This window comes from Mauremys mutica, chromosome 6, assembly GCF_020497125.1.
Source record: "Mauremys mutica isolate MM-2020 ecotype Southern chromosome 6, ASM2049712v1, whole genome shotgun sequence".
Taxonomy (NCBI): domain Eukaryota; kingdom Metazoa; phylum Chordata; order Testudines; family Geoemydidae; genus Mauremys; species Mauremys mutica.
Genome location: NC_059077.1, coordinates 88,344,974 through 88,365,903, shown reverse-complemented (window position 1 = coordinate 88,365,903; position 20,930 = coordinate 88,344,974). Strand labels below are relative to the sequence as shown.

General features: G+C 43.8%; 1 protein-coding gene across 2 annotated transcripts in view; it reads right to left on the bottom strand.

Annotated features, from left to right (window-relative positions):
* Nucleotides 1–20,930, bottom strand: part of GLIS3 (GLIS family zinc finger 3) — a 323,632-nt gene that overhangs the window by 290,524 nt on the left and 12,178 nt on the right. The window lies entirely within an intron of this gene.

Sequence of the window (20,930 nt, the reverse complement as noted above, 5' to 3'; positions counted from 1 at the left end):
GTTGATGCTCTGGACTTGAGTTATTGACCTCTGGCCAGTCAATAGGGAGTCAGAAAAACTTTACTGTAACATTGCAGTTTTCATGCTGCAATCCTGCTGTCACTGTCACTGATCAAACTCACTCCAGAAAACTCTGGATTGGTTATATGACCTTTTAGTCTACAGTCTTAGGAGCTAGCAAACATTTTAAATACGTAACAATCTCCAACAAGAGATACATTATTTATCTTGTGCTAGTCCAATTTGTATCAGCCTTTCACAACAGCTGAACACAATTGTTCTTTGGGTATCCATTATTTTCTGAACGCTACCTTTTAAGAGTGTTAGCATGAAGCTCATAACATGTATAACACAAAGCTAGTTAACAATGCAAGATACACTACAATGTACTTTGTACTTTGACTTTGCGCAGTACGATTCTGTCATTGCTGGGCCTGAATTTGTAAGCCACTTTCCCTCATTTATCCTGTGAATGAGAAAATATGAGTATTTTAAGAGTGTCCTGGAGATAAACACACACACACACACACACCTGGTTGAAGGAGCTAGTGCAATGGATTCTACTGGTATCAGGACACCAGAGAGACTGTGGGTTATTCTTCCCAGGAACATTTACTGGCAGAACTGTAGCAGTATATAGTTATGGTAGCATAGCTTCGCACGTGGACACTCTATTCCAGAACAAGAGTGACTGTATTCTGGTGTAATTACTGTACTTCCAAAGGAGTAAACAGAGTAATTACGCCAGAATAAAAGTCACCTTATGCTGGTGTAGTGTGGCATAGCTATAGTTCTACCAGCCAGTTCCCTTTGGAACCCCAGAATAACTCTACTCAAGTCAATGGATGTACACTGGTGTAATGGAGATCAGAATCTGACCGCTGGGCAGCAGCAAGGAAGCTTGCAGTAAGGAAGCTGAAGATTGCAAAGACCATGTAACCACGTGTCAGGTTTTGGGGTGGGGGGGCTGGGAGGGGAGGGGGAATGGCCTTTCTTTGTCCTCGAGCAATAGAACTGGTGGCAAATGAAGCAGCTAAGGGCTTGGAGGGGAGGGGGGCATGGAGAGTATAACCCAGAATAGCTATTGCTATTTTAAAGTGGATTAAGTAAAAATTGCACAATCCATGCTAAGTGTGGAATGGCTATTGTGCTTTAAATTTACACCCTAGCTGATTTTGCAATGGCTTCCCCACAATGTCAAGTCCTAACATTTTAAAAAGGTGTTAAACCCTGACTATGCTAGATGCTAAACTGAAAATCCTGGACCCATAGGAGTTTTGCCACTGAACTTCAATGGGGCTGGGATTTCACCTGTAAAACGTATAAAATCTTCTTATCTCACATTAAAACACCTTTTCGCTAGCTTAGAGAAGGCTTGAAAAGCTCTATCCGATTTGGACAGAGGGAGTTTATACTGAAGCCCTGGCAGGAGTTCAGCTAACAGCTGTGCTAAGAAGTCTGCACATGGCACCAGAGACCCATTAGTGAATTGCCAGCATATCATCTTTCCACTCTGTGTGCCATGCCATTCAAGAATGAGCAGCCCAGCGAGAGGAAAAGCACCCTCAGGATTCTGGGCTGCTCTAATTTACAGCAGCCTGCAGAGGGCTGTTTCACAGCCTGATGCAGCCCACAATCCCCATCATACACTATAGATCCACCAGCAATCAACACCCAGCACCCAGACTTATACCAGGGGCAGCATAGGGCCAACCTATGCTTGTGCTTGGGGAATTCTCCTTACAGGCTGACTGGGGAGAGAGGGCTAAATCCCTCCCAAGCTCTGATAACTCTCCATATTTAAAGTCCTGGACATTCATGCATTAGATCTGACCTAGGGGAGCCCAGGGTGGGGATAAGCTTCATATGCCTCTGTCCTATCTACCATTCTCCCCTCCCCCCCCCCCAGCTCTGAACAAAAAGCAGCTTTGACAATACCTTCAATTACAGGGTGCTGTAACCCTTATTCAAATGACTTCATATTGCATGCACTCTACCCTAGCCTATCAAGTTTCAGGCTGATCTGTCTCTGCCTGTAGAGTTTAGAGGTGATGGAAAATTCACCTTCACCAGAAACTCAGCTGCAACCTTCAGAGTGGAGTGTCTGGGTGCTGCTCCACAATAGCAGAGTGTCACACTGCACTGAGAGGATCTTGAAGAGCTATAGATGGAAAAGACACTTCAGGTAGCTGGGTCTATCCTTTCAAAAGTAGAGGATATGAAAAAAGGACAAAAGGAGAATATCCAGCGGTATCTGTAGTTCTAGTGCTGCACTCACCATAGCATCTAGCATGTTTTAAGCAACATGTGAATTCTAAACTTGATTTGTAGCAAACACCTTGTTGCCTTCAACTGTAAAAAAAAACACCCCAAAATTAAAATAAATGAAACATTACAAAATGGGAAAGAGGGAAGATTTTTTACACATTCAGCCTAAAGAGTGAATGCAGGGAGAATAAGGGCACATCCAAATGCCTGTCAGATAGTGATCTCTCAGTAAAAAGACTAAGAATGGCCTTTTTCTTCTAATTGTTTTAATTTCCATACAAATTAACAAGGAATGAGTTATACAGTCCTATGTGGAAAACTTGGTACCTATATGTGAGTGGAGAAAGTCTAGATAATTTGCTTGAGGAGAGAAGCGGGGGAGGGGGGTCCGTTTTGAAACAGCTGCTTATGTGGTCTGAAGACTATTTGCATTTAGTGAATAAGAGAGGGGTGGGGGAAGGGGTCGAAAGTTTTAAATTGATTGAAGGTTGGTGCTGTGTATCTTCCAGTCCTTAGAACTTGCAAGGCAGGGAGCTGACACGCAGCTGACACGCAGTGTCGGCTCCAAAAATCCACTCTCTCTGTCTCCCCCACGCTCCCTGTCACACTCCACCCCACACCCCTCTTTTGAAAAGCACGTCGCAGCCACTTGAACGCTGGGATAGCTGCCCATAATGCACCACTCCCAGCAGCGCTGCAAATGCTGCAAATGTGGTGTATCTATTGGGTTTCCGGGAAATGGGGCGGGCAAAGCCTGCCCCATGCTAACGGATCCCCCCCCAGCCTAAGGGGAGGTTCCACAGGGCCTCAGAAACCCACTAATTGCGGGGGACAACTAATAAAAGAACAGGGACAGGAGTGCGGTCAAAGGGTCATAAGAAGGGAGCCTGACGAGGACACCGAGCAGAGAACCCCGGACAGCGCCCACAGCTCCTCGAAGGCGTCAAGGGAGCCAGCGGACGCCGCCGCCCAGAGGAACTCCGCCCGGAGACGTGAATGGACTAAGGATCGGAAACAAGCCCCACAGTCGCAGGAGTCCCCATTGGCCAACCGCCTCTCCCTGGTCACGTAGATGGCCATTTTTGCCAGGGCAAGGAGGAGGTTGACCAGGAGGTCCCGCGACTTCGTGGGGCCACAAAGCAAGAGACCTTTGTATAATAGAGACCTCAGAGCATTTCCCTTCTGTGGAATTTATTCAGAGGAATGAAGAGCCATTTATCACTACAGCTAAAGCATTTAGTGCTGTTACTTTACCAGATCTCACAAGCTAAGCAGGGTTGGATCTGAAAATGGGCAACCTTTCAATAGGACAAAATTAGATACACCCAAAATACTACAGGAAGTGTGCTGGTGGACCCAGCAGGTGGCACTCTTCTCCTCTGAATCAGTATTTAACCAGTGCGCCAGCATGGTGCTAGACCAGTGGTTCCCAAACTTTTTACTAAGGTGACCCACCAACTGCATTTTGTCTTTTTCTGAGACCCACACACTACAACCCTAATCCAGGCCCAGTGCAGAGGGAAAGAATTGGAGAACAAGCCAGCCCCATAATCAACCTGCATAGGATCACACCACCATTCAGATTATGCCTGCTGCTGCTCCAAAATGACAGGAAAGGAGTCACCCAGCTGCTGCAGGGTGGCACCTCCCCATCTCCATACCAGGCCTAGAGCCCAGAGATGGGTTAATCTAGCCTTGGATATGTGACTCATCTAGAAGCCTACCCACGACACACTGGTGGTCAGGAACCACCATTTGGGAAATGCTGTGTTAAACAGCTCTGTGGTTGGTGTATCTGACTAACTAAGCATTCATATCATGCTGATCACCAGACTAGCTGAGTACTTACATTCATTAGTGCCCTGCAAAATCTAAGAGCTTGTCTATGAGAGACTGGTTATACTGGTATAGGCTAAGGTGTGTATTTAAACTGTTCGAGTTATGCCAATATAATCCCTAGCACAGACACTCAATTTGACATACATGCTAAACCAAAAAGGCACGTATGACTTGGGAAAGCGTTTAAAACTATAAATAAAAGGTCACTTATATCAGAACAGAGTGTCCACATGGGGAGTTACCAGTGTAAACAAGGTCTTAAATGGGCAGGACCACATTTTGCTCTTTTGCGCATTGCTAAATAGGCCTCCCATCTCCATTAGCTCGTAACACACCTCTGGCCAATCCAGCCTGCCACAAACTATCAGATAAGTAGACAAGGAGTCCATGCAGCTTATCAGCCAGAGCAGCCTCTGGCAAGACCCTCTAAATGGATGCTACTAACAAGGGATCAAGGCCAGGTCTATACTACAAATTTTTGCCAGAATTTCCAGTCAGGGCTGTGATAAGGGATGATTTGTGACCAACATAACTGTGCTGGGAAGAGCCTTTAGTGTAGATGCAGTTATAGTCAGTCACCAAACAAACTTTCAAAGTATCATTGGCGGAAATGATGCTGGAACAAGCTAGTTGATAGCTTATAACAATGTTGCAGACAGATTACAATACACTGAACCACAAAGCTGGGGAGTCATGGACAAACTCTTGATGATTATTGGACCGTAGAACCAAATGAAGAATGGAAAAAAAAGGAAAAGTACAGTGGCCGAGTCATCACCCAGTTAAACAAAGGCCATGTTTGCTGCTCAGAAACCAAGGCAGGAGTGAAAAGTATGTGATCTGAACAAATAAAAACAACACGCAGAACAGGGAATAACATGATGTGCTTGAAAGATAAGATGGAACACAATGTTATCCTAGGCTAGAGCACTTGCAGTAATGATGCAAGTAAAAAGATATGAGTGGGAAATCATCTGTCTATGCAAAATGATATGGAAAGGCAATGGAGAATTCTATCATGATGAACACAGGATATTGACATCAGGAAGAGAAGATGGTGGATATCAGGATGGAGTTGCATTGGTGCTGAAGCTAAAGGCAAGCCCAGCTCTCAAGGTATTTAACCCAATATCTCTTTGTATGCTGAAGAGGAGATTCAGAATCAAATCCTGTACTGTTACACTTGTACTATTGAATGTCCTGACCTCAGCAGAGCCCAAGGAAGAAATTGATAAATTTTTAGAATGATCCACAGGAGAGAGAATAAAGATTTACTTGGAAGTGGATCTTGCAAAGAAACAGGTGTTTAGACCAGGATGAAGTACAATATATCCATTATTTGTGATAAGACAAATATCAGAGAAGTATATAGAACACAACCAAACTTATTACAATAACTCTACAGACTTCAGAGGCTTTTAATAGCATTTGGCAGAAAGACTTATCGCAAGTTTTGAAAAAGTATGGCATCCCTGAAAAATTGATCAAGCTGCTAGAAAACATCTATAGCAAGTTGGTGAGGGTAGACAAGAAGCTGATGGAATTATTCAGGACAACCATAGGAATGAAACAAGGATGCACACTATCACCAGATTTGTTCAGTTTGGTATACTGGAAGCAATGGATGGGATCACGTTACTAATATAACATCAGCAGTATTGACATGACAGGTCTCATATGCACTGTTTTTTTTGTTTTTAAATCAAAATGTCTTTAGCCTTTCAGATCTCTGAGTTTTCTGAATGCAGTAGCAGCTAGTTAGTAATAATAAAGCAATGGAGAGGGATTTACACATTAATCATTTATTTCTCACTGAAAGGTGCTCAGAAACCAAGGTGATGAGTGTAGCATAAAAACATGAATTGTTTTGCAATTGTAGCCTGGGGCATGTCTGCGAAGTTGGAACCTCCTCCGTTTCTCCTGGCTCAGATTTGGGATTTATTTCTTTGCTGAGGTGAAGTCTATATATGTTAGGATTGCTGAACTGGTGTAGCCATACCGGAAAAATGCTTCAAGTATGGATGCGGCTCCTACTGGCATAGCTTATTCCAGCATCCCTACGTGAAACAAATTATACTGGTAAAAGTGCGAGCTTTGTCATAGGAGACTTGATGCACTTGGAGAGCCAGATGCGCCCTTTCCATAGCAGGTTTGCCACTAGCTACCCTCACTAGATTTAGCATGCCAGCCGAGGCAAAGTCACGCCAGTGTGTGGTGCTGCTGTGCACACACAGCTGCTTGGAGCCTCTTCTGAGAGTGAGTTGCCTGGACCAACTGCAAGTGAACCATCATTTGCGGGTGCAGCTGTCTACTGTGCAGAGGTACTGGCTTTGGAGCTCCAACCATGCATTCCTCCTCCTCCTCCACTCAAACTAGTGTGCTAAAAATAGCAGTTTGGCATGCTCCCAGCTTCCGTGTAGGTATACCCTCCATATAATGATGGATCTGGCTTACTCTGCTGGTTTCCCACTGTGTTTCTTCTATTCACTACCAGAAGGGAAACAAACAGTTTTATTTAAATATAGAAATAAGATATTTCCCCAGACTCTCCATTATTTACTTTGTTGTGCATGCACCCTGGTGCATGTGGTTTAAATACAGGTCACAGGGAATACTGGTGGGTCAAAATATTGGCAGCATCTCACCGTATCCATATCATGAGTGGGAAAGCAAGGCTAGCTCACTGTGACATTTATGATCCCCTAATTCTGATTATTACATATTTTTTCTTCCATCCTGAAGTTTCATTTAGCCAGATCTCTTCAGTTAGGAGTGTTTGTTTTCTCAAGCTGTGAGTTATGAATTTTCTGGCACAGGCTACTCGTAATAGCAACTGTTTTTTTCTTTCTTGGGCTAGAGAGCAAAATTTCTTTTAGCACATAGCTGAACAAACAAAGCAACAACAAGATGGAAAATATTAGCATGAAGCACAGTGGACACAAGCACATTTTCCTAGAAACTGAAATAGTTAACAATTTACAAGCAACCAGAATGACAAAAGACGTTGCCAACACTCAAGGCCAAGTCCTCAGCTGGTGTAAATGGCTATAGCTGAGGATTTGTCCCTTGGAGTTTTTTGCTAGCATTTCCCACTGTTGCTACCAGCAGTTTTGCACCGCCAGTGGAAGCAGCAGAAAGAGCTCTAGTATAGAGAGAGCTTCAGGTGTCCACTGGCATTTTAAACATGTGGGATAGCCTTGGCAGAAATCAATGTTTTTTAACTATATATAGATATTCTTGATTTTTTAAAATCCATTTAAATTTTCACAATTGTGGGAAATACGTGGCAGACACAAATTGTCAACACTGAAGGTCAAAAACATACAAAATAAATATTCTTAAATCAAATTCTAAAGTTCAAGCAGCATTTTTCCTTGCTTTGCCTGTTAATTTTGATTATTGGAAACATTTTTGTCATTTTTGCATGTACAGTGAAACTGATAGAAGCAGCAAAGAATCCTGTGGCACCTTATAGACTAACAGTCGTTTTGCAGCATGAGCTTTCGTGGGTGAATACCCACTTCTTCAGATGCAAGTCTTGCATCTGAAGAAGTGGGTATTCACCCACGAAAGCTCATGCTGCAAAACGTCTGTTAGTCTATAAGGTGCCACAGGATTCTTTGCTGCTTCTACAGAACCAGACTAACACGGCTACCCCTCTGATAGTGAAACTGATGTTTACCGACATTTACTGATTAAAATTAGGGCTGTCAAATGATTAAAAAATAATCACAGTTAATCAGGAGATTAAAACTGTGATGAACTGCACCTTTTAAAAAAAACTAAAATCACACTGTAAAGCAATAATAGAATACCTATTAAAATTTATTATAAATATTTTTGGATTTTTTTTTACATTTTCAAACATATTATTTCAGTTACAACACAATACAAAGAGTACAGTGCTCATCTCATATTATTAGATTATCTTTTTTACAGTGCAAATATTTGTAAACAAAAGAAATGTATTAGGTGAATTGAAAAATATTACTTTTGCTTTTTTTAGTGCAAATATGTGTAATAAAAATATGAAGTGAGCACTCTACATTTTGTATTGTGTGTTGTAACTGAAATCAATATATTTGAAAATGTAGAAAAACATCCAAAATATTTATTAAAAATTTTAATTGGTATTTTATTATTAACAGTGTGATTAAAATGGCTATCAATCATAACTTCTTTAAAAAAATCTAGTTAATTTGTTGTGTTAATTCCATGCATTAACTGCGATTAACAGCCCTAATGAAAATCTAATCCTTCAAAGCCTAACTATGGCTTGTATTTTCCAAGATGTTCAGTGTCAATATAACTATTCTCCCACTAAAGTCAGCAGTAGAATTTGTGTGGACTTTAATGAGAGCAGAGTTAATCATTGCTGAGCCCTTCTGAATGTTCCTCCCTATGCTGTATAAGACAGCGCACAATATGCCAGCAACCACCAGAACCATATCTCCATTAACACTTCTATGACTGCAATCACCGATGAAGCTGAAGCAGTGGTAGCAACAGCAAAAAATAAAACAAAAACAAAAAAAACCCACCACGCTCTTACTGTATTAAATGGTTATAAAAGATTGAGTAGAAGACAAGGCTTTTTTTAAAAAAAAACTAAGGTTTTGTGATGTCTCAGAAGATATCACACTTTCACTATTTGTTAGAAATATTTTTGCTGTCATTTTGTGGTGATTCCCCATGCCACTGTTCTAAGCAACTGTGCATGCGCTCAGAATAAGTGGCATGGTTGCCCCTGTGTGGGATTTACAGTGTATCATACTCAGAGCTCAAGACCAGAGCTGGTCAAAAAAAAAAAACTCAGAATTTCCATTTTGCTGGAACGAAGAGTTCAAATTCTGAAATGTCCTTCAAAATGAATTTGTTAAAGAAAAAATAATTTTAGCTCGATCAAAACATTGTTTTACTAAAATTGAAATGTTTTGTTTCAGTGATGATTTTTTAAATATTTTGTTTAATTTTACATTTTAAAATTCGGGCTTAATTGTCAATGTAAAAATCAAATTTAATAAAAATAAAACCCAAACATTTATAAACAAAAGAATTTAGAAACAAAAGCAAAGTGTTCTATTCTCCTACATTCAAAATGCTTGTTTCTAATTATTTTTAAATGAAATTTCATCAAAATCACATTTCTGGAGAAAGTTTAGATTTCAACAAAATGGGGTTTTCCCCAAAGGAAAAAAATATTCTGCTGGAAAATTCTGACCAGTTCTTTTCACTAATAAGAACCCAAGGATTTCAAATCCTCAACTTGCTAAGCTTCTTCTGCAAGTGCTGAGCATCCTCGTTTCCCCCGGGCTCAACAAGAAGATTTTGGTACGAAATTACCAGGAAGAAAATAAGGAAGGGTGGGTAAAGGTGTTGCCAAGAAAGGACTGGGACCAGTGACACACATGCTAGTAACAGGAGAAGTAATGAGGAAACATTGTTAAACAATAAAGGTTCAGAGGAAGGGAGGTCCTGGAAATAGAAACTCAAGATGATGTAAATACAGGGAAGGTAAATTGTTGCATTGCATACAGGCCTGATGATAATGTATTGTGGGTGGAAGTGTTTCTGTAGAAAGCAAACTGTAAAGTTCAGACCAGGAACTGGAAGAGGGGCAAGTACCAGAGGCATCTCCTGCTGGGCACATCCACCTACAACACAGCCCTCCCGCAAGCCAAAATTAATTTTTTTTAAAAATCAAAAGACTTGTCAGTGCACAGAAGCAGCAGCTATTTTGTCTTCAAAGTTGTTGCAGCCTGTGAAGAGGGGAGACATGCATGTACGCATACACACGCAGCATGTCCTGTGATGGAGACTTTATTTGTTCTTTCTTACTGTTGCTTTTCTCAGTCTAAAATAAGTACCAGTATGTGAAATTATTGTTCTTCCTAAATGGAAATATACCAGTGAGAGATTGTGGCTGTTCTCACAAGACCCTCTTGGGTCACATCCATGCCAGATCTAGAAAAATCTATTTTTGGATGCCATTTAGACCCAAAGCCATAGGATCAGATAGAGAATTGGGGCTCTGAATTGGAAGGACACTTGAAATTCAAGGGCTAAAGCAGAATGCCCTTGCCTTTACTCTGGGAGGGAACAAGAAGTTAAAAATGGAGGGCCTTATTGAATAAAGTTCATGTAGTTGCTGGCAGAATTCATTCAAGAGTTTTTAACAAGAATTGAGATCAAGGGATACAAATGAAATTTGGAAGTGGGGAAGCAAAAAAAAAAGTGATAAACTTATAGCTAGGGGCCTGATTTATCAGTTCATTAAACTAGTTGTATTCCAGTTTACCTTTATTGAATCCGTGGAGTTTCCTCCCATGTAAAGTTGGTGTTATGGAGTGATACTGTATTTACTACTGAACTGTTTTATTAGTGTGTAAGAATTCAGACTAGCACTTCAAAATAAGAAAGCAGACATGGGAAAATCCTGAGATAGCTACAGAGACTATTTACTTCCAATTAGACTAACTTGCCACAAGATGTCACCAACGCCTAATAAAAGTTTAGGAAATAAAAATTAGGTTTATTTCAGCACAATGTTCGCAAGTGATTTAGAAAATATGCACACTGTTCTCTTTGGACAAAGCTCACCATTGGAATAAAACTGGGCCCTTCTGTTCAAGATCAATCACTTCCTAATTCATAGTTTACTTGAGACACATGGCTTTATATATTTGCAGTATTATTGTTGTAGAAGAGATCTTCTACAACATGTGAGATCCCATTATGCTTAACAATCTGTCCCAATATATATATATATATATATATATATATATATATATATAGCTTAGACACTCTGGTTACCTTCCCCAGATCCGAAGAAGAGCTGCATGAATCTCAAAAGCTTGTCCCTTCCACCAACAGAAGTTGGTCCAATAAAAGATATTGCTTCACCCGGCTTGTCTCACAAGGCTTCATAATCTTTCATAAATGCACACAAATCAGTGCCCTCAATTTGCCATGCAGCTCCCTAACACAACAATTTATAGTTAAGATGGAGTCACCACACATTAGTGGTGCCTGATCCTGGGGAAGAATGCCTTGGGACAATTACAGTGTTATAACTAGAGTAACTGATCATTAAATACGGGCCTTGGGTCTTTAGAAACCCAAACATAACATGGGAGATTTTCAAAGGTACAAACAGGAGCTTACTTTCAATGGGAGTTGGGAACCTAACTCCCCTTTGTGCCTGGAGCAGGGTGGGGGGGCGCGAAGAGAAGGAACAACACACACCTGAGCCACTATTGCCAATGACTGAAATAAAGGGCTATTTGTTTTTAACATTAATTATGTGAAGAAAAAGTTCTCTCAAAAGGATGATACATCTGATTCGCTTTTCTTCAAAAAGTGCACTTTGGGGCATGCCCTTAAGACTCTGTTCACTGACCCTACTCTTTTTAACACTGGCTATTGCGTAGAAGTTTCCAGCCCTGGCTGTGCATTATTCTACTCGGGTGTTTACTGCTGCTCAGTACAGTCAGTACAAGATATCTGGAATCAGTGAGACAGAGAGAAGTGACTTGACCAGTTCCCGGTGCTCAGCACTTCTGTAGACTAGGCACAAGAATTCTGGAGTCGGGCACCTAAAAATTAAGATGCCCACAATCACATGCCACCTCAGACTCTTTGGAGACTGGACTAGATGGGGCATTCAAATGTCATCATACAGCAGAGGGAACACATAGGTATCTCCTTTGATCTTTGCATCATCGTTCCTAGGATATTTCTTGTTGTCTAAAATAGAATAACTAAAATCACTAAGCAGATGCTAGGGTTAGCTGAGCTGTGGAGAGCACAGGCCATATTGTGATGGTGAGTTTAATCCCCCTTTGCACTGTTTCATCCCTGGACTGCTGCTCTGTGAAGGGCCAGTCACCCTGCATTGTGTTACAGCAGTTGTCCCCAACATTAACTCTAGTGGTTACAGGGGGCCAAAAACACACAGCGGAACATCAGCATAACCCAGGAGTATCACAGCTTCTTTTTTCTGTTAGAGTCAGGGGCAGCTCTAGGCATTTCGCCGCCCGAAGCATGGCAGCACACTGCAGGGAGCACTGTGCCGGTCGCTGGTCCCGTGGCTCTGGTGGACGTCCCACAGACGTGCCTGTGGAGGGTCCGCTGGTCCCGCGGCTCTGGTGGACCTCCCGCAGGCTTGCCTGCGGATGCTCCACCGAAGCCGCAGGACTAGCGGACCCTCCGCAGGCATGCCTGCAGGACGTCCACCGGAGCCGCCTGCCGCCCTCCCAGCGACCGGCACAGCGCCCCCCGCGGCATACCGCCCCAAGCACGTGCTTGGCGTGCTTGTGCCTGGAGCCCTCCCTGGTTACAGTGGCATCAAGGGGTAAGTGTCACTTTACACCACCACCAGACATCATTCTTACATTGTAGTGATCTTCCCTGAGCTGGTTTAACTGTCTTTAGTGACAGATTGCCTAGGCTGAGTGGCATAAAATGAGTATACCACACCACAGATTCTGACCCATTACACTTATATCTTAAAAACAGTGTGGGGGGTGAGATGGGAGAAAAATCTCAACATAATACCCTGGGATGCTGATTATTGTGTAATAATGTATTCTTGGCTATTGTTTCATCATGTCCTACCTCCAGCATGTCATTATTGCACAATAACTCAGGCCTTGTGGTGTCTTATTGCTTAAGTAACAGATAGCAGGGGCCAGATGGATACATGATTACAGAGAGTAGGACGAGTTCATTTGCACCAAATCCTAGTAGAAAATAAGTTAACAAAACTTGTGTGCACTTCTGCAGCCCACTGACATTAGAAAAGACAGAGTTATTCCATGTGGTACTAGTGGATTAAGGGATGAAAAAAGAGGATGCCCAGTTTAAGTTAAAATGTTTTTACCAAAAGATTTTCTAATAAATCTAGCAGTTGCTACTCTGTGCCAATAAGAAATACACCAAATCTGGTGGTTCTGTCCTGCAGTTCTTATTTGGGTGAAATTTTTCTTGAAGCTAGTGATGGTGTTTGTCTGTATAAGGGCTGTGGGAGCAAACTCTTAGACATGGCTCAACATCTTGACGTTAGAGCTATATATGCAGTGAAGGAGGTAAAGATACAAAATGCCAGCTTTACTTAAAAATAGCACTAATTAAACATCCACATTAGAGATGGGTCTGAGCCGCACAGTTGTGAATAGGGGTCAAACCCTGTCTTTCCAAAATCCAGGCCCAGATTACTGGCTTGAGCTCACCTCTAATCGACACTGGGTAAAATTCATTGCCTGGAAGAGAGCCAGCACAAAGCCAATGCATCACTTAAACCCCACAGAGATCAGACTACTCATCTAAGCTCTCTGACATGGAAGCTAAGTTTTCCGTTCCCCCAGCCCACGGCATAAATGCATTTCAGTTGGCTTCCAACTGCTATAGCTCTAGGACAAGACCCCACCCCAACCGCCTGTAGGCTGTCTACTCTAGCATTTGCTGTGGTATAATTTATGTTGCTCAAGGGTGTAAATCCCCCACCCCCTCGAGTGATGCAAGTTACACCGAATTAAGCGCTGATGTGAACAGCACTATGTCAGTGGGAGAGCTTCTCCCGCCGACATTACTCCAGACCTGCGAGTGGCAGTAACTGTTAAGCTGACAAGAGAGTTCTCTTCCACCACTGTAAACTCTAAAGTAGCCGTAGCCTAAATCAAGTCCTTTTGTAAGTACATTTGTGTGTCCTGTCAGTAAGAATCCCTGCTCTCATATAGTTTCCACCATGCCATTCTGGGTGTTTTGCAACTAGGTTGCCTCCACCCTTAGGCCCTGGTCCAACAAGGCAAGTTAGCACAAGCCTCACAAAACCAGTGTAAGGTAGACAGGTAAGTAATAATATTCCCATTGTAATGCCACAGTTTCCCCTTCATTAGGGGGGAAGGGAGGATCTGCCAAGCTCAGTGACGGAGTCAGGAAGAGAACCAGGACCCCACATCTGCTCCCCTGCCTCAACAAACCATGCCCTCTCCCTTAGAGGTCTGCAATACCCTGCTGGTCACCAACCTCTCTGTCTCCTGCCTGCCCGCTCTTAACAGGGAACCTGTTTACAAAATGAACTACCTGAAAATACTGTAAGTCGAATAGGTCTTAGTTGCACACATGCATAGGTCCAGGCTCAGGGGCATCTTCCCATTACTTAGTGGGTAAAATACTGTATTAAATCAGCTTAGTGACACCAGATGGGTTCCCCCCTCCCCTTATTTGTATTATAGTGGTTTCTGCACTAGTTGCCAAGATCTTGGCTAAGAGTTTTATGTCAATCACTAAAACTATTAAATCAGCATGTTAGGGCTGCAGCAGTTGCATTTTGCTTAGTTTATACCAGAGAGTGATGGAGGCTAATTGAGGGAATCTGGCAGCCTGTTTCTGAATGCTGATTTATACAGGTTATGGTGGCTTTGGTGTATTAAGAGGTAAGTCTGCCTTCACATGGGGCATTTTCCTCAATTGTTAAAATAGACCAAAATAGAAGGGGAAATTCACCAGTTCTCATCATGGTTGTTGATAGTGTGAAGTGAAGTGTCAGTGCATCATCTGGGCTGGGATACGTCACAGGAAAAAGAAAATAAATGTACCTGATAGGAGAGTCTATGTCCCCAGCCAGGCCCACACTCAGCCAAGTAAGTGTATTGGGGAGTGCAAGCAAGAGATGAATATGGAGCTGTGCTAGGGGAACATGCCATCCACACACGCCACTATGGATTGCCAAGAAGGAAGAGGGAACTGACAGAGCCATGCTGTTTCCCCTGGTATCTGATAAGGAAGGGGAAGCCAGGGGCACAGTCATCCTTTTCCCCTGGAAAATGAATGATGGCTGGAGGGGGCGGGGAACTAGCAGATGCTCTGTCCATCTTCCTCCTTTCTTCTCCAGGAAGATAGGGAACAATTATATTGAATTCTTCTTTTCCCCTGCATGAGATGAGGGAGCTGTTTCACCTACTGGTGCGAAGGCTTGAAACTCAAGGAAGTTGGAGCTCAAGGGAATCCTCAGCCAGGCACCAGCTCTTCCTACTTCACACACTGCCAACTGCTGAGTCCAAATTTCCCCGTTCAGTGAAGATGCAGAAGGAAGGAGCATTCTAGAAGAGCACACACAAGTAAGAGAAATGGAGACTGTCCTACTTTAGGTAGAGGAGGGGAGCTGCACTCCAATATATCCACTGCTCAGCATCATGAATTTGCTGGGCTGATGAGTGACTGACACACACCCCGTGAGCTCATTGACTCAGCACCTCAAGCTTGCTGGCCAGTTTACAGGCCTCTGAGGTCACTGGATCAGTACCTCTAAACTTGCTGGGTTTATGTCAAGGAACAGGTTTGGGGGGGGGGGGAGGGTTATTGGCTCTGCAAATCTAGTTTCCTGGGCTTATAGAAAAGGACTTAGCCTTTCAAAGGTCACTCTCTCAGCCCTTCTAGTTCTCTGGTATGTCGTCAAGTTGCAGGTCTTTGTAAGTTCACTGACTCAACTCCTCTGATTTGCTGGTCTGATGTCAAGGGATATGTCTTTATGAGGTTACTTGCTCAGCACTTCTAGCTTGAGGGGATGATGCCATGGCCCAGATCTTTAGGAGTTCACAGGCTGAGCACTATTAGCTTACTAGCATGATGTTGAGGAATTGGCTTGTGTGAGGTTACTGGCTCAGCAGCTGGTCTGATATCAAGAAAAAAGACTGATGGTATTGGATCAGCACTCCTAGCTTGTTGAGCTGAAGTGAAAGCATGTGTGTGAGGCTAGTGACTGTTTTCTCTGATTCAGGAGAGGAGACAGCAGTGCCAACCTCCCCCTAGTTATTTCTCTTTCAACCTCGAGTTTGCCTGTTAGGTCAATTGTGTTCACTTTGCTATAAGTTTTCCTTTTCCAAGGGAAATATAGCTTTGGAGCCACATAGTTCAGTTTATAGCAACCAGACTGGAGTTCAGAGATATTGCTTAGAATAAATTGCACAATCTTTCAAAATGTTGTGTTGCAACATAACCTTCATGTAAGGAAGTGACTGCATTTGTCTCATTTGATATACTGGTATTCTTTGCTTGATTTCAGGAAAGGAGTTGTTCTACCATTTTGGTATCTGTCTAATCCAGTTCTCTCATTGTCATTTGCCTTTTGGCTCCAATACAGATTTTATTTTCCAGCATTGTGACTTTTATCAGTGACTTTGTTTTTGGCACTGGGGAAGAGGTTCTTAGATCATGCAGGATGACTTCCAAAGCCATTTCAGAGCATGGAAAATTTCCTTCTCTTTAAAAAAAAAAAAGTAGGATATATGCTATCTCCTTGGATGTTGGCATATATGTGCCTGGTTCTCCACTGTCTTGTCCATGTGTCTCTATGCAAACTAAATATAAAGTGTTTCCACAGTGAGCAAACATTTTGCCCCTACTTTGTACTGGTGTCAATGACTACACACAATGCAAGACAGTGAAGAATCCGATCTGTCATTTTCAGAATTTATGGGATGATTCTGCTCTCAGACTGGTGAGAATCAGAACTCCAATTAAGTCAACTGAGTAAGGGTGATATAAAGCCACCCAGAAGAAAATCATGCCCCCGCATTTCAGTTCTGGAAATGCAGAGTTGTTGGCCCCAATGTGTCACTGATGGAAGTATCACCTCCTCAGGTTAGCTAGTTACAAGTGGAAGGGGGGTGAGGGGAAATGGCAGACTTTCATTAGGAACTGCCCTACTGGATCAGACCCAAAGCCCATCTAGTCCAATAGCCAGTCCCTAATAGTGGTCAGTACCAGATGCTTCAGAAGAAAGTGTAAGAAACCTTCCTCAGTAGGCAAATGGGAGAGGAGATTATGACACCTTAGGTCTCAGACTCTAGTAGTTAGAAATTGGTTTAAATCCTGACTCCTGAGATTTAGCATCCTTTCCAAAATATGTTAACACTAATTATGGTTACAAGACGATCCAGGGTTATCTGTATAAATGTCCAATCCCTGTTTGAATGTTGCTAAATTCTTGACCTCAACATTTTGTGGCAGTGATCTGAACAGCTAATTGCAGTCTAATTGTTTGAAAAAGCATTTTCTTAGGTCAGTTTTAAAATTAACCACCTTTTAATTTCATTGAATGGTGCCTTGCTTTTGTGTTATGGCACAGGGACAATAAAAGTCACAGATCTGCTTTTTCTTTAACATTTAATTTTATACTTTTATTGTCTCTCCTCTTGTCATTTTTTGAAGTTAACAATCCCATCCATACCAGCAATGCAGATACAGGTGAGCAACTGTTTTCATATTCTCTCCACAGGTACTAATGCGGAGGGGGACTAGATGATACATCTGAGGGAAGGGAGCAGAAAGAGACTCCACCGATTGGAAGGCCTGAGATGCACTGTCCTAGGGATGGGGGTTCAAAGACCACCACTCCCAAGAGAAGGGGGTGGTGGTCGGGGACTCCCTCCTAAGGGGGACTGAGTTATCTAGCTGCTGTCCCAACCGGGAAAGCTGACAAGTGGATCACTGCAGACTATGTGGCTCTGGGAAGAAGGATAAAGGAGCGTGAGATGCAAGTGGTGTTCTTGTCCATCCTCTCTGGGGAAGGAAAAAGGCCCAGGTAGAGAGAGTTGAATCATGGAAGTCAACAAATGGTTATGCAGATGGTGTCGGAGAGAAGGCTTTGGATTCTTTGACAAGGGGATGGTGTTCCAAGAAGAAGGATTGCTAGGTAGAGATGGGCTCCACCTAACAAAGAGAAGAAAGAGCATCTTTGCCAGCAAGCTGGCTAAACTAGTGAGGAGGGCTTTAAACTAGGTTCACCGGGGGGAAGAGGGGAAGGAGACCAAAGCCATGAAGTAAGTGGGGAAGTGGGATACCAGGAGGAAGCACAAGAAGGGAGTACTCCGGCCTCATACTGAGAAAGCAGGACAATCAGTGACTTATCTTCAGTGCCTATACACAAATGCAAGAAACCTGGGAAACAAGCAGGGAGAACTGGAAGTCCTGGCACAGTCAAGGAATTGTGATGTGATTGGAATTACAGAGACTTGGTGGGATAACTCACATGACTGGAGTACTGTCATGGGTGGATATAAACTGTTCAGGAAGGACAGGCAGGGCAAAAAAGGTGGGGGAGTTGCACTGTATGTAAGAGAGCAGTAGGACTGCTCAGAGCTCCAGTATGAAACTGCAGAAAAACCTGAGAGTCTCTGGATTAAGTTTAGAAGTGTGAGTAACAAGGGTGGTGTCATGATGGGAGTCTACTATAGACCACCAGACCAGGGGGATGAGGTGGTCTTCAGGCAACTAACAGAAGTTACTAGATCACAGGCCTGGTTCTCATGGGGGACTTCAATCACCCCGATATCTGCTGGGAGAGCAATTGAACAGTGCACACAGACAATCCAGGAAGTTTTTGGAAAGTGTAGGGGACAATTTTCTGGTGCAAGTGCTGGAGGAACCAAGTAGGGGCAGAGCTCTTCTTGACCTGCTGCTCACAAACAGGGAAGAATTAGCAGGGGAAACAAAAGTGGGTGGGAACCTGGGAGGCAGTGACCATCAGATGGTCAAGTTCAGGATCCTGACAAAAAGGAAGAAAGGAGAGCAGCAGAATATGGACCCTGGACTTCAGAAAAACAGACTTTGATTCCCTCAAGGAACTGATGGGCACGATCCCCTGGGAGAATAACATGACGGGGAAAGGAGTCCAGGACAACTGGCTGTAGTTTAAAGAATCCTTATTGAGGTTGCAGGAACAAACCATCCTGATGTGTAGAAAGATAGTAAAAATGGCAGGTGACCAGCTTGGCTTAACAGTGAAATCCTTGCTGATCTTAAACACAAAGAAGAAGCTTATAAGAAATGGAAGCTTGGACAAATGACCAGGGAGGAGTATAAAAATACTGCTCACATGTAGGAGTGAAATCAGGAAGGCCAAATCACAACTGGAGTTGCAACTAGCAAGGGATGTTAAGAGTAACAAGAAGGGTTTCTACAGGTATGTTAACAACAAGAAGAAAGTCAAGGAAAGTGTGGGCCCCTTACTGAATGAGGGAGGCAACCTAGTGACAGAGGATGTGGAAAAAGCTAATGTCCTCAATGTTTTCTTTGCCTCTGTCTTCATGAACAAGGTCAGCTCCCAGACTGCTGCACTGGGCAGCACAGTATGGGGAGAAGGTGACCAGCCCTTTGTGGAGAAAGAAGTGGTTCAGGACTATTTAGAAAAGCTGGACAAGCACAAGTCCATGGGGCTGGATGCAGCGCATCCAAGGGTGCTAAAAGAGCTGGTGGATGTGATTGCAGAGCCATTGGCCGTTATCTTTGAAAACTCATGGCGATCGGGGGAGGTCCCGGATGACTGGAAAAAGGCTAATGTAGTGCCCATCATTAAAAAAGGGAAGGAGGAGAATCCGGGGAACTACAGGCCAGTCAGCCTCACCTCCGTCCCTGGAAAAATCATGGAGCAGGTCCTCCAGGAATCAATTCTGAAGCACTTCGAGGAGAGGACAGTGATCAGGGACAGTCAGCATGGATTCACCAAGGGCAAGTCATGTCTGACTAGCCTAATTGCCTTCTATGATGAGATAACTGGCTCTGAGGACTAGGGGAAGCAGTGGATGTGTTATTCCTTGACTTTAGCAAAGCTTTTGATATGGTTTCCCAAAGTATTCTTCCCAGCAAGTTAAAGAAGTATGGGCTGGATGAATAAACTATAAGGCGGAGAGAAAGCTAGCTAGATCCTTGGGCTCAACAGGTAGTGATCAATGGTTCCATGTCTAGTTGGCAGCCAGTATCAAGCAGAGTGCCCCAAGGGTCAGTCCTGGGGACAGTTTTGTTCAATATCTTCATTAATGATCTGGAGGATGGCGTGGACTGCACCCTCAGCATGTTTGCAGATGACACTAAACTGGGAGGAGTGGTAGATATGCTGGAGGGTAGGGATAGGACACAGAGGGACCTAGACAAATTAGAGGATTGAGACAAAAGAAATCTGATGAGGTTCAACAAGGACAAGTGCAGAGTCCTGCACTTAGGACGGAAGAATCACATTCACTGCTACAGACTAGGGACCAAATGGCTAGGCAGCTGTTCTGCAGAAAGGGAGGTAGGGGTCATAGTGGATGAGAAGCTGGATAAGTTGACAGTGTGCCCTTGTTTTCAACAGGGGCGGCTCTAGGAATTTGGCCGCCCCAAGCAGTCATGCCTGCGGGAGGTGCACCGGAGCCGCGGGACCAGCGGACCTCCCGCACGCATGACTGCGGAGAGTCCGCTGGTCCCACGGCTCCAGTGGACCTCCCGCAGCAGCGGAGGGTTCGCTGGTCCGCGGCTCCGGTGGAGCATCCGCAGTCATGCCTGCGGGAGGTCCACCCTAGCCGCGGGACCAGCGATCTGTCCGCAGTCATGCCTGTGGGAGGTCCGCTGGTCCCGCGGCTCCGGTGGACCTCCCGCAGGCATGACTGCGGACGGATCGCTGGTCCCGCGGCTCCAGTGGACCTCCCACAGGCATGACTGCGGAAGGTCCGCCAGAGCCGGCTGCCTCCCTGCCGGCAAAATGCCGCCCCAAGGGCACGCTTGGCGCGCTGGGGTCTGGAGCCGGCCCTGGTTTTCAAGAAGGCTAACAGCATTTTGGGCTGTATAAGTAGGGGCATTGCCAGCAGATCGAGGGACGTGATCATTCCCCTCTATTTGACATTGGTGAGGCCTCATTTGGAGTACTGTGTCCAGTTTTGGGCCCCACACTACAAGAAGGATGTGGAAAAATTGGAAAGAGTCCAGCGGAGGGCAACAAAAATGATTAGGGGACTGGAGCACATGACTTATGAGGAGAGGCTGAGGAAACTGGGATTATTTAGTCT